We start from the raw sequence: 14,353 nt of genomic DNA on the forward strand, positions 1-14,353 counted from the left end.
AGTTTATTTTTCACGGAAGAGTTACCTAAAATCTATCCAATAGGATTATTGCACAGGAGGGCCCAAGGAGAAGGATTTCAAAGGGCTAGTCCTTGTATATTATGCCCCTCTCTCACTTGACCTAGTAAACACAAATATCACGAATTTTTTTAAAGATTTATTCATTTATTTGAAAGTCAGAGTTACACAGAGAGAAGGAGAGGCAGAGAGAGAGAGAGGTCTTCCATCCACTGGTTCAATCCTCAATTGGCTGCAATGGTCAGAGCTACGCCAATCTGAAGCCAGGAGCCAAGAGCTTCTTCCAGATCTCCCACAGGGGTGCAAGCGCTCAAGGACTTGGACCATCTTCCACTGCTTTCCCAGGCCATAGCAGAGAGCTGGATCAGAAGAGGAATAGCCGGGATTCAAACTGGTGCCCATATGGGATGCAGTGCTTCAGGCAGCGGCTTTACCTGTGATGACACAGCGCCAGCCCCATTTTGAATCTTGCTTAAAAAAAGAAAGTCTTGGGATTGACACCATGGCTCATTTGGTTAATCCTCTGCCTGCGGTGCCGATGGGAGGCTAGGAGGAAGCACTGGGCTCCTGGCTTTGGATGGGCGCAGCGCTGGCCATAGCGGCCATTTGGGGAGTGAACCAATGGAAGGAAGACCTTTCTCTCTGTCTATAACTCCGCCAAAAAAATTAAAAAAAAAGAAAAGAAAAAAGAAAAAAAGAAAGTCCTAAAGAAAGAAAAGGAGGAAAACACTCTACCAAGGCCAATTGGGTCAGAAACAACTGCAATTACTCTTTTCACTGTCATGAAGGTCACTCATCAAATAGACTGACCATTTCAAGAACCAAGAGGAACAAATAACATGGTTATCACATGCCACTGAAATTATTTCTTAGAAATGATTTCTTCTGAGACTGGTGTTGTGGCACAGCAGGTGGAGCCACTACAGCCCACCAAAGCGGTGGTGCTGGTTCGAGTCCCTGCTGTTCCACTTCCTATTCAGTTCCCTGCTAATGTATCTGGGAAAACAGCAGCAGATGGCCCAAGTACTTGGGCCCCTGCATCCATGGGGGAGAACCTGAGGAAGCTTCCGGCTCCTGGATTTGGATCTGGCCCAGCTCCGGCCTTTGAGTCATTTGGGAAATGAACCAGCAAATGGAAGATCTCTCTTTGTTTCTTCCTTTCTCTCTGTAACTCTGCCTGTCAAATAAATAAATAAATCTTTAAACAAGTATTTCTTCCATTTCTCTGTTTCTGCTATTTGTGTATCAGTACTATATTCTGACTGGGTTATCAGTGGAGGTGCCCTTCAGTCTGTCTCTTAGCTTCTGGGAGAAGTAGTGCTTAGCAGGGGCCTGAGTGCTTTGACTTTGACACACTCTAGGCTTTGCTTGTCTGAAGTATGGAGGTCTGGTTTCCACAGGGGAGCTGTCCTATGCCTCCACAGGCTGTGTGCTGACTCTCACAGAGGGCTTGAACTAAATCAGCCTTTTCTAATCTGCCACTTATCTCCTGCAGTAGATAGAGGGGAAGAATTATCACATAGTTATCTGAAAATGCAGGAAAGGCCAAAAACTATGGCCTTCCTGATGGTCAGCTTCCATGAGAACAGCATTTCTCCTCCAGAGCAACAAGCACAACTTGGGGAATGGCAGTGTCAGGTGCATTGTAAATAAGGATGTGCCAGCTGGAATGTATACTATGGCATGCACACTGGGCAACTGTTGCATTAAGTGATGTTAGCTCAACAACTGATGGAGAACAGAGCCAGTTACAAATAGAATCCCAGGAGGAGGACGGAACTCCATGCTGCCTCAAGAAGCAGGGAGAATGTATAACCTATTTTCTCAATATCAAGTGATGACTGTGTTAGGTTAAGACTGGTTGAGAGGAAGAGCTGGAGAATATATTTTTCAGACACAGATGTCTGACTCCTTCTTTTAATGAATATTTGCTAAAGGTCTTCCACGTGCCAGGACAGCACCACTGTCATCAGTATCAACACCACTGAGATCCCAGCCATCAGTGTACGTATACTGGGTGAGTATATTTTTCAGAAATCATCTCTTTGGCTACTTCTGTTCTCACTTTCTTAAGCTATCATGAGTATTCTGAAAAAACCACTGTAGTCACTATCAGCAAGATATAGGCATACTTAATGGAATCCTCAAGAGAAAGACCTCCTAGTTTAAGGATCAGGCATTCATTTAAATATCAGCTACTAATGCTGCCTGGTAACAAACGGCTATTGATAATGGTGTCATCATTCATTTAAATATCAGCTACTAATGCTGCCTGGTAACAAATGGCTATTGATAATGGTGTCATCTCTGTTCTTTTGAAGATAAATGCTATTATTATCATACATGAACAGATAACAAAGTTTTAAAGTTATTTCTATAATTTTCTAAATTTTAATAATAATAAATAATCTTGGTTAACAATCTTTTTTTGCTCTCACAATCTGATGTATTTTGGGGGGCTGCTGTGGTAGCACAGCAGGTTAAATTATCACTTGTTGTGCTGGCATCCCAACTCCTAGCACTGGGTTAAGTTCTAGCCACTCTGCTGCCAATGCAGCTCCCTGCTAATGTGCCTGGGAGTACTTGGGCCCCTGGAACCCTTGTAGGAGACCTGGATGGAGTTCCAGGCTCCTGGCTTCAGCATGGCTGAATACTGGCAGTTGTGGCCATTTGGGGAGTGAACCAGCAGATGGAAGATCTCTTTCTGTCTTTCCCTCCTACCCTCTGCGACCTTTGCCTTTCAAATAGATAAATCTTTAAAAACACTGATATATATATATATATATAAATATACATTTAATTTATTTGACAGAGTTACAGACGGGGGTGGGGAGAAAGAGAGAGAGAGAGAGAGAAAGGTCTTCCTTCCATTGGTTCACCCCCCCAAATGGCCGCCACGGCCGGTGCTGTGCCAATCCGAAGCCAGGAGCCAGGTGCTCCTCCTGATCTCCCATGCGGGTGCAGGGGCCCAAGCACTTGGGCCATCTTCCACTGCCCTCTCAGACCACAGCAGAGAGCTGGACTGGAAGAGGAGCAGCCGGGACTAGAACCCGGTGCCCATATGGGATGCTGGCACCTCAGGCAGAGGATTAACCAAGTGAGCCACGGCGCCGGCCCCAACACTGATATATTTTTAAAAACAAATCTTACTGAGGAATAATTCACATATCATAAAAGTTACCCTTTCAAAGTATACAATTCAATGCTTTTCATAATTTACAGAGTCCTGTGATCATCGCTTTATGCTGATTTAAAAAAATCTGGACCCATAAGTCATTATTGCATATTGCCCCTAACCCTAGACCTACACAGCCACTCATCTACTTTCTTTCTCAATAGATTTGATTATACTGGACATTTTATATGAGTTGAATCATAATATGCAATCTTTTAGGACCTGTTTGTTCCACTTAGCTTGATTAGTTTTTGAGGCTCAATAGTATTCTTCCATGTCTTAGAGTTTCACTCCTCTTCACTGCTAAATAGCATCCCGTTGTATGAGTAAACCACATTTTTATGTTCATTCATCATTTGATGAACACTTGAATTGTCTGTAATTTTTGGTTACTATCAATAGTATTGTAATGAAGCTCAGTGTGCCAATCTTTGTGTTGATATATGCTTTCATTTCTCCTACAGATAACTATTAGAGGAATGTCCAGGTCATATGGTAACTACATATTTAACATTCAACTGTAAATCTTAAGCTATTTTTCAATTTCACTTTTCTACCAGAAATATATAATAGCTGCAATTTCTCCAAGTCCTTGTCTGCATATAATTGCCTTTTTTATTATAACTGTCTTATTGGGTATGAAGTGACATCTCATTGTGGCTTTATTTATATTTTTATAATGACCAATAAACATTTTTTGGTGTGCCTCATGGCCATTTGTATATCTTCTTTGAAAAATGTCTATTCGAATTTTTTGCCTATTTTAAAACTGCGTTTTTGCCATTTTGTTGCTGAATTGTATGAGTTATTTATATGTTTGGGATAGTAGGTCCTTATAAGATATATGATTTGCACATATTTTCTCTAGTCTATTGGCTTTCTTGCTGGTATTGTTTGAAGAATAAATATTTTTAATTTTCATGAAGTTTAAGTGTTAATTTTTCTTTTATCATCTCTGCCTTTGATATCATGCTTAAGAAATCATTTTAAATTGTTAAAAATAGATTTATTTGAAGAGCTGAGTTACAGAAAGAGAGAGACAGAGAGAAAGTGAGAGAGACAAAGAGATCTTCAATCCATTGGTTCACTCTCCAAATGGCTGCAATGGACAAGGCTGAGCCAGGATGAAGCCAGGAAATGGGAGTTTCATCCAGAGGTCCAAACACTTGCGCCATCTTCCGCTGCTTTCCCAGGCACATTAGCAGGGAGCTGGATCAGAAGTAGAGCAGCCAGGACTCAAACTGGTGCCCATAATGGATGCTAGCATAACAGGCAGTGGCCCAATACCAATCTCAGCAATCCTTTTTTAACCCAAGGTCATAAAGATTTTGTCCCATATTTTCCTTTTTTTTTTTTTTTTTTTTGGACAGGCAGAGTGGACAGTGAGAAAGAGAGAGACAGAGAGAAAGGTCTTCCTTTACCGTTGGTTCACCCTCCAATGGCCACTGCGGCTGGCACACCGCGCTGATCCAAAGCCAGGAGCCAGGTGCTTCTCCTGGTCTCCCATGCGGGTGGCAGGACCCAAGGACTTGGACCATCCTCCACTGCCTTCCCCGGGCCACAGCAGAGAGCTGGACTGGGAGAGGGGCAACTAGGACAGAATCTGGTGCCCTGATCGGGACTAGAACCTGGTGTACCGGTGCCGCAGGCGGAGGATTAGCCTAGTGAGCTGCGGCGCCGGCCTTCTCCCATATTTTCTTTTTCTAAGAGTTTTAAAGTATTATATTTTACCTTTATGCCTATGAAGTAATTTCTACACAGGCTGTGAAGCTGGAATCAGAACTTATTGCTTTGAATGTGAATATCCAGTTGTTCACCAGATGATGTGTTGGAAAGACTGTTTTTTCCCCCATCGAATTTCCTGATGCCATTGTTGAAAATCAAATGCCATAAATGTAGGGCCTTATTTCTCAACTTTTTGCATTCATTGAACTATATGAGGGTTCTTCAAAAAGTTATTTTAAAAATGGAATTAAAAGATGATTATTTTGGAGCAAAACTTTTGAAATCTGTGTATAATTTTTTTCATAATACATATCATCCATGAATGTTTTGAAGACTCCTCATATCTTTAGCCTATGTCAGTACCACATTGTCTTGGTTGCTGTAGCTTTGTCTTATTTATTTATTTGAGAGGCCAAGAGACAGAGAGAGAGGGATAGATAGATGAAGAAGGAAAGAAAACCCCCATCTACTGGTTCACTCCCCAAATGCCTGTAGTGGCCATGGCTGTTCCAAGGCTGAAGCCGGGAGCCAGAAACTCAATGCAGATCTCCCATGGAGGTGGCAGAAACCAAGTCATTTGTGCCATCACTGCTGCCTCGAAGGGTCTGCACTGGCAGGAATCTGGAGTCAGGAGCCAGAGTCGGGGATCAAACCTAGGCACACCAATATGAGATATAAGTATCTTAACTGCTATGATAAACACTCATACCCTGTAGTAAGTTTTGAAATTAATAAACATAAGTCCTCTTAGTTCTTCAGAGATGGCGTTTGGGCTGATGTTATGATGCAGCTGGGTAAGCCACCGCTTGCAACACTGGTATCCCTTATCATCATGCAGGTTCAAGCCCTGGCTACTCTGTTTCTTATTTGGCTTCCTGCTAATGTGCCTGGGAAAGCAGGGGAAGATGGTCCAAAGTACTTGGACCCCTCTAACCTTTTTTTATGTTGGAGACCTGGTTGGAGTTCCAGGCTCCTGACTTCTGCCTGGTCTAGCTCTGGCCTTTGTAGCCATTTAGGGAGTGAACCAGAGAATGGAAGATCTCTCTCCCTCTCCTCTCTGTCAATTAATAGATAATTCTTTTAAAAAGATGGGTGTTTATTTTTTCTACTTATTTTTATTTTCATTTTTAATCCTGCATATTTATAGTATACAGTGTAATCACTTGATACTTGTATACAATGTGTATTGCTCAAATAAGGATGATTCTTATTTTTAAATAAAGCATTGCTATATAATTGCACTGTGTGTTTGAAGTACATTTAGATTTTAAAATTTGAAGAAGTGAGTCAATAGTCTTTTGTGGAGATTAAAAGCTTTACATGTGAAGGTATTCAATAATAGGAAAATTGTATAACTTGTTTCCTCATGCATTAGGAATGGGCATATGAGTCACCCTTTGAGTGGTTGTTGAAACCATGCAGAGCCTTATTTCAGAAGTTTATCCATCATTTTCCTCCATGTCATGGCCTGTGCTAATTGACAGAGAAATACAAGTGAGACCTAATGTCTGCTTTTAGGGTGCTCACATATAGTAGAAACTTGTTCTGGTTTGAATATTTGTCCTCTTGAACTCAGGTGTTTGGTCCCCAAAGATGATAGCTCTTATTAAGAGGAGGAAATATTTATTCAATCATGATTTTGGAGGCGCAGTGTTTGGGAGTGATTGAACTGGTTCATTAGAGTGGATCCCCCTTGATTAAGTCCCAGTGACTTCACAAGGGACCACAGACATGGACAGATGTGCATTCCCTGTCTCTTGCTATATGATGCCCTTTGACACCTTAGGATTCTGCCAGCAAGAACACTAATAGCCAATCCAGTGAGGCCTGCTTAATCTTGGACTTTGAACACAAAACCATGAGCCAAATTAAACTTCTTTGCTTTACAAGTTTAGCCTGCTTCAGGTATTTTGTCAAGATGAAGAAACACAGACTAACACAGAACCAGCCAGAATTTTCGAGCTGAATTTCTTGAGATTGCCAACTCAAGCTCCTTTGCTTGGAAAAGAAGCCAAGAGACAGAAATTTGGGTCAAAGCTATAGTGTCCATGAACATAAATAATTGTGAGCATGGTGGTACACACATAGTAGGCCCTCAACAAATATTTGCCATGAGGAATGGCGGATGTCCTAAACAGCACTGTGGCCTCAGAATCAGCCCTAAAGGCATTCCGATCTGGCTGAAAAGCCCATGAGAGTATTTCAGGCATGGAAAGCCAAGACACTCTGGCAAAAACAAACAAACAAACAAACAAACAAACAAACAAAAAACACCTAAATGAAAGATCTCTGTGAGTGAGATCCCAGTGGAAAGAACAGGTCTTCAAAGAAGGAGGTACCTTTCTCTGAAGGGAGGAGAGAACCTCCACTTTGACTATGACCTTGTCTAAACAAGATAAGAGTCGGAGAACTCAAGGGGCTTCCATAGCCTTGGAAACTCATGACTGGAGCATAGGGAGATTACTGATGCCATAGACAGGAGTGTCAATTTGTAAAGTCAACAACAGGAGTCACTGTGCACTTACTCCTCATGTAGGATCTCTGTCCTCAATGTGCTGTACATTGAGACTTAATGGTATAACGAGTACTCAAACAATATATTTCACTTTGTGTTTCTATGGGGGTGCAAACTGTTGAAATCTTTACTTAATGTATACTAAACTGATCTTCTGTAAAAAAAAAAAAAAAGAAGAAATTATCAATTCCCAACTTGACTCTCATTGGGATTAAACATGACAATAGGTCTGATCTGATTTCATCATCATTTAAAAAATCATCTTTTATTTTTTTTTCACTTTATGTTTCTGTGTGGGAGCAAACTGTTGAAATCTTTACTTAATGTATGCTAAACTGATCTTCTGTATATAAAGAGAATCGAAAATGAATCCTCATGTGAATGGAAGGGGAGAGGAAGTGGGAAAGGGGAGGGTTGAGGGTGGGAGGGACGTTATGAAGGGGAAGCCATTGTAATCCATAAGCCGTACTTTGGAAATTTATACTCATTAAATAAAAGTTAAAAAAAAAACAAATATTTGCCATGATTTGTTTACTGGATGGTGCAAAGGCTAAAGGCTGGGACACTGCACCTTAGATGCATAGACTTAGCATGTTGAGAAAGTGCTCGATTTCTTTCTGCAGACTGTATTTCAAATTAAAGATTCCTTTGCATTCCCTGCCTAGCTTTGGGTCACTAAGGGCCTTGGCAGTGTCAGCCTTACCAAACTGGCTAAGCCCAGCAGCTCTTCTCCTAGAGCCTGCACTCACTCACCCACCCTCCCTCCCTCCCTCCCTCCCTCTCTCTTTCTTTCTTTTGGCACAGGGTATCTTGAAACAGGTTGAATAACCACCCTGGCGTTTCGCCAGAGCCACAAGATGAGGATGGGCAAGAAGTAGGAGAAAGAACTGAACTGAGAGGAGGCAGAGGAGTGGGAGGGCAGAGGAAGTTTGACATCATGTGGTTTGAATGGCTCAAACACACTTAAATGCCAGCATTAATTCAAGCGATTTAGACTTTCGGGAAGTTTGGCCCTCCCCTTTAGCATCATTTGTTTAGTTCTGTCTGGTGGGCTTGTCTGGTCATTTCCCCAAACTCATGAATACAAAGTTCCTTAGATAGAACAGAGATGTGGTCCTTATTCCATCTGGGTAGGCAAGCAATTCCCTAGGGCCCAGTGTGAACTCAGCTGTAGCCCAAATCCTCAGTGGTGGCAAATGTCTGGTAGAGATGGGGGTTTCTGAGCTAAGTTCAGGAAGTGTTGTGGGTTCTGTGTGCCCTCTTCTCTGCCACTTAGGGAGGAAATGAATTTGAATATGTAGCAAGGTGCACAGCAGAATCGAAAAAGAAAGCAACATTCATGTGAAAAGCAGGAGCTGGAGCCAGGTGCCCTGAGAGAGCATTGAGGCTCTCTCTAAGCAGCTGGAGAGGCAGGCAGCTTACATGATATTCTTCTACCTAAGTTTCCTAGTTCAACACTTTGAATCCCCTGTGTTTGGCCCTTTGTGCTGTGTCATTTACTTATTTATTATGTTTATTAGCTACTTTCTTCCTCATTCCATGTTCTCGAAGAACAGAAATCTTTCTTGTTCTGGTTGCTGTTTTTCGATGGAGTCCAAGATTCTAGGAGACTTGGGACCCAAAGCACGTGGTCAATAAACATTTATTGAATATAGTTAATATACACCAACATGAAGATGAAATCAACTCATACTGTAGTATGTGCTGGGCAGTGCCTACCCTTACAGCATGATGAGTGCAGAGTTGCCGTGTATCCCATGTCTCAACTGGTCCAGGACAATCCTGTTTTTAACCTGTTTCCTGGAGTAATTATAAAAATGTTTTCTGTCAGTTAGAAAAAAAGGAATCTTATTTTAGTTGGTAAATTATATGGTTTTTCTACATGTGTTCTCATTCATTCAATGTGAGAAATAAAATTAGCTCCTATTTACCAAATACAATGTTCAATACTAAGAGCAACGCCATTATTCTTCCCTTTCCAGAGCTTATTGCCTGCAAAGACAGAATGAAATAGACAACCTCATGACCTGAATGCATGGCTAATAATAACCTGGACTTGACATCCATCTGGTTCTTTGCCGTTCGATTCTCATTGATGACTTTATATGCTGCACACAGTAACCCAGTGAAATAGAAGTGATTAATGATGAAGAAATAGGTCTGTTAGAGGACAAATGGCTTGGTGATGGTTGCATAGGCAGAGAGGCCTGGTCCCAGGGCTCTGATTCTTGCACATTTCTCTGCCGAGTCACACTGTTGGCTGCTAGCTGTTGAGCAGGTGACCTGAGAAACCTCTTTTCAGATTTTGACCCAATTATTCTGCATTGCTCTGCCATGAGTAGTGTTTCCCCTATCATTTCCCACATATTACATCAGAGTGTAATATAGAATACACTCTGATTAAAGGCAGGATACATATTTTGAGTTCAGGGGAAGGCTGAAGAATCTGTCTTTTGACTTCGCCTGGTTGCTGAAGTACTACATACATCCACTCCAAATCCAGGCTAGTGGCTGCTGCAGGAGATTTTCTCATGTTCCTTTGCCTCCCTCTAGCGATCCAGGTCCAAAATTACTATTTTTGTACATGCAAATTGTATGAGAAGACTTTGGAAAGTTCATGGGAAAATGGAATAAAAAACTAAGTTCACATTGGTGAAAAAATTCAAAATTATGCATAGTTTTTACATCACATGCATTTCTAAGAACTTTTTGAAAATCCTTTATGTATATCACAGTTGGGAATTATTGCAGGAACACAGAAGCTATAAAAAAGCTGAGTTGCATCTACCCCATCCTTCCTTCCTTTATTTATCCCTAGTATATGAAATACTGCGTGAAATACCAAGAACACAAAGATAAAAACCTGAATTTTACATTTGAGCTGTTCTGGTGACCCCTCTTTGTATACAAAGCAGCAAAGAAGATTTAAAATTTCCAAGAAGAGTGATAGTAACTACTTTTTCTGTTTCAAATCTTTCTTGCATAAGGTGAAGACGTGCATGGCATGTGAGTCTTTTCTTAAGGAAATGGATCACTTAAAAAAATTTATTTGAAAAGCAGAGCAACACACACACACACACACACACACACACAGAGAGAGAGAGAGAGACAGAGAGAGGAGAAAACTAGGGAGAGAGAGATCTTCCATCAGTTGGTTGCTCATGCGCTGGCAACAACCAGAACTAGGCCAGGCCAAAGCCAGAAGCTCCCTCGTGTCAGGGATCCAAGAACTGGATCATTATCTGCTACTTTCCAGGTGAATTTGCTTGAAGCTGGATTGGAAGAGGAGGTGTAATTCGAACCCAGGCATTCTGATATGGGATGTGGGTATCCCAAGTTGCAACATCTGCCACTTGACCACTTTTTTTTTTTTTTCAAGATTTATTTATTTATTTGAGAGAGTTACAGAGAGGAAGAAAGAGAGAGGGAGAGAGAGAGAGGTCTTCCATCCACTGGTTCACTCTCCAGATGGCTGCAATGGCTGGAGCTGGGCCAGTCCGAAGCCAGGAGCTTCTTCCAGGTCTGCCATATGGGCATCAGGGGCCCAAACACTTGTGCCATCTTCTGCTGATTTTCCCAAGAGCATTAGCAGGAGCTACAATGGAAGTGGAGCAGCCGGAACTCAAACCAGCACCCATACAGGATGCCAGCACCTCAGGCAGCAGCTTAACCTGCTGCACTACAACACCAAGGCCCCCCAGCCTTCTATATGAATGATCCAACATGGGAAGCGGGATACACAGCAGACTCATAGAATGACAAATACCCTAAACAGCACTCTGGCCTCAGAATCAGACCTTAAGGCATTCAGATCTGGCTAAAAAGCCTACTAGAGTATCTCAAGCATGGAAAGCCAAGACACTGTGGCAAAAAATGACTTAAATGAAAGATCTCTGTGAGATTCCAGAGGAAAGAATGGGCCATCAAAGAAGGAGGTACCTTTCTCTGAAGGGAACAGAGAACTTCCACTTTGATTATGGCTTTGTCTAAATAAGGCTGGAGTTTGCGAACTCAAGAGGCTTTCATAGCCTTGGCAGTTCATGACAAGAGCCTCAGTAATTACTGATGTCATAAATAAGAGTGTCAATTGTTAAATTAACAACAGGAGTCACTGTGCACTTACTCCCCACGAAGGATCTCTGTCCTTAATGTGTTGTACTATGAGAATTAACGGTAAACTCAGTCTTCAAACAGTACTTTATACTTTGTGTGTCTGTGTGGGTGCAAACTGTGGAAATCTTTACTTAGTATATACTAAGTTGATCTTCTGTATATAAAGATAATTAAAAATGAATCTTAATGAAGAATGGGATGGGAGAGGGCGTAGGATATGGGATGGTTTGTGGGTGGGAGGGTGGTTATCGGGGGAAGAACCACTATAATCCAAAAGTTGTACTTTTGAAATTTATATTTATTAAATAAAAGTTTTCTTTAAAAAAAAAAAAAAGAAGTGGAGCAGCCGGGACTCAAACCAGTGCCTGTATGGGATGCCAGCACTGCAGGCGGTGGCTTTACCAGATACACTGCAGCGCCTAAAATTCCATATGAATTTTAAGAGCAATATTTCCAGTCCCCCAAACAAAAATGCTCCTCACCTCTAACACACATACGAATACCACTGCGAGTTCAAAAGAAATTACACTTAATCTATTGATGAATTGGTGGAGATTTACCATCTTTGTGATACTGACTTTTTTCTATTATTATTTTTTTATTTATTTGACAGAGTTAGTGAGGGAGAGAGACAGGGAGAAAGGTCTTCCTTCCTTTGGTTCACCCCCAAAGTGGCCACCACGGCTGGAGCTATGCCGATCCAAAGCTACAAGCCAGGTGCTTCTTCCTGGTCTCCCACGCAGGTGAAGGCGCCCAAGCACTTGGGCCATTCTCTGCAGCCTTCCCCGGCCACAGCAGAGAGCTGGACTAGAAGAGGAGCAACTAGGACTAGAACCTGGCGCCCATATGGGATGCCGGCACCACAGGCGGAGGATTAACCAAGTAAGCCATGGCGCTGGCCCCTTTCTATTCTTGAATAGGAAAAAATTTAATGGAAGCATCATCAAGCAGTGAAAGGATGTTGCCTAATTAAAGAGGTAAGACAGGGTGCTGAGGAGTTTATAAACACAAAGTCAAGGAGCAGCTGCTCCCTCCACTGCAGAGAGAGATGAAACAAGGAAGGAACTAAGAGCTTGGCAAACAGCCTCCCAAGAGAATGACCAGAGCTAGCAGGAGAGGGTAATGGGCCTGACAGGTGCATGCAGCTTCCTGATGGACAAGAAACTTATGAGGCTGGCATTGTGGCATAGTGGGTAAAGCTGCTGCCTGTAGTACCTGCATCCAAGAACAGTGCTGGTTCGAGTCCTGGCTGCTCCACTTCTGATCTCGTCCCTGCTAATGAGCCTGGAAAACATGGTGGATGGCTCAAGTGTTTGGTTCCCATATGAGAGACCTGGAAGAAGCTCCTGGTTCCTGGCTTTGGCCTGGTCCAGCCCTGGGGATTGTGGCCATTTGGGGGAGTGAATCAGTGGGTGGAAAATCTCTGTCTCTCCTCATCTTTCTCTGTTAAACAAACAAAACTTTGGTGGGTGGGAAGTGGCCCACTTGATGCATATATTTCCTGAAGCACAGGCAAGTCCGTGAAAATCCAAAGGCCATCTCTTGGTTCAGTAAGGTGCAGGAGATACTCTGTGTAGGGTGAAAACCAGAGATTTTCCCACTGGTTGCTGTAGGAAGAGAAAAGTCCTCCAGAACCAGGAAGAATAGCTCTTCCTTTTAATGTCTCTCTAGCGCCATCTATGTGCAAAGTCAGCAATTTGCACTGGTGTTTAAAGGCAGAATAGTTATCTCCCCCTGATTCGCAATCACACAGCTGGGCACAGAAGAGTGACTTTGGAGTTGAGTGACAATAAATTGACAACTGGCACAAACATGGGCAAAGTCATTGTGGCTCAGCAGGTTAGGCTGCTGCCTGGGAGGCCCAAATCCCATAATGGAGTATCTGGGAGGAGTTCCACCTCTGTTTTCTACCCTGCTTCCTGCAGATGTGCCCTGGAGGGAGCAGAAGGTGGTCCAAGTGGTTGGGCTCCTGCCACCCATGGGGGAGACCTGGACAGAGTTTCTGACTACAGCTTTGACCTGGTCATGTGCCAGCTGTTGTGGGGATTTAAAAGAAATCAGCGTTTGGAGGATCTGTCTCTCTCCATCTTTCCCTGCCCCAGCCTCCATCTGATTCTCCACCTTTCAAATAAATAAACACAAATTTTTAAAAAGTGTCATTGTGCTAAAAAAATATAAAAGTTTTCAAGACAGAAATTTCCTGCCTCAATCTTCCCTAACTCCTGCACTTTTTCAGAGGCAACCACTTAAAACTCTTGCTAGGTTTTTCCAGCAAAGAATATCATATTTTTAAAGAGCATAGCAGGAAAAGGCTGTCTGGTTACACCCTGAGTCTGCCACTTACTAGCTGTAGGCTGTTACTTCCCTCTGGCAGGGCTTGAGTTTCCTTGCCTGTCAAGAGAGAATAATAATTTTATCAACTTCATTGGGTGGGCATCTGATGGGACACTCAATAAATTCTACTATCACTCCTTCTTAATTTACTGATATTTGACAGCATTTGTTGCTTTTCTCTTGCTGGTTGGTAATTTCACACTTCTGTGTCATCACACCCTCCCTGTCACTTTCTCTTCTCTTGTTCTCTCAATGAAGTCATATGGAAACTTTTTTTAAAAAAATATTTATTTATTTACATGAAAGGCAGTGTTACAGAGAGAGGGAGAGAGAGAGAAGAGAGAGAGAGAGATATCAATCTTCATACTGATTCACTTCCCAAATAGCTACAATGATCGAGGCTGGGCCAGGCCAAAGAGGAGCCTGGAACTCCATCTAGGTCTCCCAGGTACGTGTAGGCACCCAAGGATTTG

At 42.4% G+C, this 14,353-nt stretch overlaps 2 long non-coding RNA genes across 3 annotated transcripts in view; one reads left to right on the top strand and one right to left on the bottom strand.

Annotated features, from left to right (window-relative positions):
* The window catches only part of LOC127487868 (uncharacterized), an 80,915-nt gene that overhangs the window by 12,958 nt on the left and 53,604 nt on the right, over positions 1 to 14,353 (bottom strand). The gene's annotated exons all lie outside the window — the stretch shown is intronic.
* Positions 1,954 to 6,154, top strand: LOC149122688 (uncharacterized). The gene is made up of 2 exons (XR_016219798.1): positions 1,954 to 2,035; positions 3,658 to 6,154. It is a non-coding gene; the product is annotated as an uncharacterized LOC149122688 (long non-coding RNA).

This window comes from Oryctolagus cuniculus, chromosome 13 (assembly GCF_051225735.1).
Source record: "Oryctolagus cuniculus isolate XC-2025 breed Fujian yellow rabbit chromosome 13, ASM5122573v1, whole genome shotgun sequence".
NCBI lineage: Eukaryota > Metazoa > Chordata > Mammalia > Lagomorpha > Leporidae > Oryctolagus > Oryctolagus cuniculus.